This window comes from Enoplosus armatus, chromosome 19, assembly GCF_043641665.1.
Source record: "Enoplosus armatus isolate fEnoArm2 chromosome 19, fEnoArm2.hap1, whole genome shotgun sequence".
NCBI classification, from domain to species: domain Eukaryota; kingdom Metazoa; phylum Chordata; class Actinopteri; order Centrarchiformes; family Enoplosidae; genus Enoplosus; species Enoplosus armatus.
The window spans coordinates 17,178,203-17,182,144 of NC_092198.1; positions in this window are offsets into that span (position 1 = coordinate 17,178,203).

Consider the following 3,942-nt stretch of genomic DNA (forward strand, 5'->3'; position numbering starts at 1 on the left):
GTTTAGTTTGTTCTTCCAACAGGAGGAAGCAAAACGGATCACGACACAGCGGCTTCGTGAAACCTTCCTCCCCTGCTGCATTCACTAACCTCGCAAGTTGTGCTCGACTGAAAACCAGCACCCGTACAGTACAAACAACATGCAGCCTGCTCTTGTCTGATCAGTGATGCTTCAGGAAAAGAAGGGTTCAGATTTTTTTTTTTTTTTAAGTGAATAAAGTCAAGCACCTTCCTCTGTTTGTCAGGAACTGCACTGGCAGGAAAACTACGGAGCAACATCAAGACAAGATTACACAGGAATGGATCAAATCACCCTTCTCATCCAAAACCTGTAAACACAATCCTTTTTTTATAAAACATTGTGCAAAGGTCCTTAAAAATAAAAAGATATTACAAAATGGAACATCTGAACATTCACATTTCCCATATCCTTCTGAAAAGCACCAAAAAAACAAAGCTGAGGAAACAAACAAAAAAAAAGAAACAAGATGCACTGTAAAATAACTCAACATTCACACTGGAGTAACTGGACTGGCATGTTGTGTTTATGTCTTTGTATAAGGTTGAAAACTGTGTCTAACATCCAACTTGATGCACACTTTTAAAGATGCGAGCAAAACATCTGCACTGCACAGTTTGTCATTTGGCCATACTTCATTTGAAATACAAAAACCTAGAGCACTTTCCATGTACAGTAAAACATTACCTATAGTCATCATTGAAGCATCGACATACGATTTACAGTCCTGGACCGGGAACATTTCTGCCTATATGACTCATATATATACATATATATATATATATATATGTATATATATATTTATTGTGTTTATTTTGTGGATTTCACATTATTGGATGACTGCTGGGTTGCTTTTCACAACTGGCCAACTTGTTAAACTGTTAAAAACAACCAAAATCATGTCACCAAGAAACATACTTGAGCTATTGACTGTTCACTGGTGTTGTTACCGTCCATACAGACGGACAAGAGATTCTTAAAACAGAACCAACACTTCTACATCTTTTTTTTTTTTTTTTTTTTTTTTTTTTAGTTAAGAGTCCACTCATCTCCCTACAAAACTGCAGAGCTGAATGTCAGTTATGGTAAACATCACATGTCTTTTAAGCTTGTTTATATCCTCTATACATTCAGACCGGGTGCCGTTTTGTGCTATATGCTGCAGGGTTTTAATTGCATCAATTTAAGATGCAAACTGGCTTTTAACAGATTCAAAACCTGGGAGTGTTTTTTTTTTTTCATTCAAAGGGCTTTGATAGCAAAGGACAGGGAATTAAGGCTAACAACAGTTTCAATGTACACACTCAAGTTAGCGACCTGAAATAACCCAACACTCTTGTAGTCGTGTCAGAGACCTGGCTGAGGAAATAGCTTTGTGGCTCCTGCTTATGTTGTAAGTAGCTTTGTGATTTGGGGGGAAATTTATTTCCAATACACTGTTACAGGAGGCCAGCTGCACTGAAAGATATACTGCATGTAACTGAATGCAAAAGGCACACACACCGACACATTTCCATACACTTCACACACCCCGTGTCTGGAGGCTGGCCAGCCTGATTGTGGTTCAGTACAAATATTCATGTGAACAAGAGAAAGGCTGACAAACATTTATGAGGCAGTCTACAACTGTGAGTATGAAGTTGATTAAAACTGTGTGTGTGCGTGTGTGTGTGTGTTACCAGGTGGGTTTATTTTTCAGGATGAAGAAGAAGAGCCTTTCCCTTTCATCTGTTCCCCAGGTGCTGTTTCAAAGGCACATCCCTGCTCTGCCTGGGAGAAAATGACCAAAATAAGTGACTGTAGGCACGGCTGGATAGACTGATGTACATTCACACAATGACAACACACACTGCCACTGGTACAGTCGGTACTGCAGCTCCCTCTTTTCATGGAGTGTAGTTTTAATCTAACCATGTAAGTCATTTTTGTTGAATTTCCTTCTCAAAAAGATCCCAACAAATACTGAACCTGAGGAAAACTATAGATGTTAAAACACCCACACACCCACATACATACACACAAGTACACCTAAAGTCTGCTCCCTTTATCAAAAATCAACCTTTGATTGTCTCTCAAAGCTGGCTTCTGATTTTTTTTCGTCTTCCTGTTCTGTGTTTGTGTGGCCTCCCGGTCAATGTCTGACTGATTGCTGAGGAGGCGTTGGAAAAATACAGAGTGACTGGCAGCACATTTAATAATCATGACATTTCCACTGGTCATCACTAGAGGGCACTGTAAGCAACACGACAGCAGGCTTGGGCACCACAAAATACAACATAATACAGAATAAAAAGCATATAGTCAGGCTTTAGCCAGAATTAAGAAAGAAAGCCATTTAAATAATATAGCTAGTGACCTTTTTCTCGAGAAACTAAACACTGAAGTCAGTTGTACTGTACGAATAGAACAACTTATTTATTGGAATTATAATACAAGGAAATAAATTAACCCGGGAAAAAAAAGTCCCCCTTTACTTTTCCCTCCCAAAAATGTCTCTGTCATTCATCAACAGCTGGCTCTCTGTATTCCAGACAGTGGGGTGGTGAGTGGAGTCCTCACTTTCCTTTTTCCCCAAAAAGCAGATGTTCACTGCTTTTATGGAAGAGGATCAGAATCAGAAATACTTTATGGATGGAGGCTCTTGTGCAGCAGAGACTGGTGTCTTCTAAGATGAACCTTTAAAACATCTTTTCCCACATCAAACTTTTTCCCAGAGCAAACGCTCCCTTTTTTATTTTGAGAGAGACAGGAGTCCTGACTTCTTCCTATTGCTTTTAAGACACATACAATTGGGATGGACCAAAGCACTCTGGATATCAGTCATGTATTATGGCACCACATGCCGATGGCTTATAAATATACTCCTCTGTTGGGTGTTGGTTTGTGCTGTAGAGACAGACGGGATGCTGTAATCCAGATCTGAGTGAAACAGAGGAGAAAAAAAAGGGAGGAAAAAAAAACACACTGTACAAATCCAGGTTGTTCAGAGGCGGATCGACCTGTCGCAGCCACGATGACCCTTCAGCGGTCAGAAGCTTTGAGGAGAGGAAACACTCCTCTTCTTTTCTTTCCTTTTACATGTGAAGGAAATGAAAACCTCTCCTGTGTCTGTGTGGTTTTGTGGCTTCAGATTCATTGTATGTGTGTGTGTGTGTGTTTGTGTTACAGCAAACTCCAAGTGGCTGGGCTGGCAGATTTGTGCGTACCTGTCTGACTTTGCGTGGCATTTCAGAGACTAACTTCTTTAAAGTCACATGGATGTCTCTGCTACCCTCTGCTGATGGCGGGTTTGATTTGGCACAAAAGACCCAAGTCACCTTTCAGAGAAGCTGGGAAACATTTGATTAAAGTAATTGGTAAAAAGGAACAAAGCGGTAACATAAAAAGGCCAGATATCTATTGTAGGTTGTCCCTAAAAAGAGAAGCACATCCACTGAGAAAGCAAGGCGGGGGGGGGGGTCGATGGCGTTCACATCAGAAAGAGGCAAAGCTGACTCCTTTAGAAAGAGTTGGGAGGGGAAGAACTTCCTCTTTGTTGGCAATTTTGAGAAAAAGATTTTGGCACAGCAAGATGAGACAAAGATCAATTGAGCAACGCTCTTGTGGTCCCACTGGAAAGTAGAGGTCAGTTCTTCGTAATCTGATTAACGACACCCATTTTTCTTGAGTCTCATCCTGAGAAGTTGAAGAGTGCCCGTGGAGACCGAGACTGGCCGACAATATTACCCGCCGATGTTTGAAGCCAATGGAAGATGGTCGGAGGGTTCAGCATCAGGCTAATTGGGTCCAAAAACAAGTCTCCGCTTTTCTTGTGCACAATTTCTTGTCAGCGTCGATCCCCCCTCTGCCTCTCCGTCCAGACTGTGTGTGCTGATGTATGCATTTGTGTGCGTGCGTGTGTGAGTTGAAATGTGCAGGTCGGAG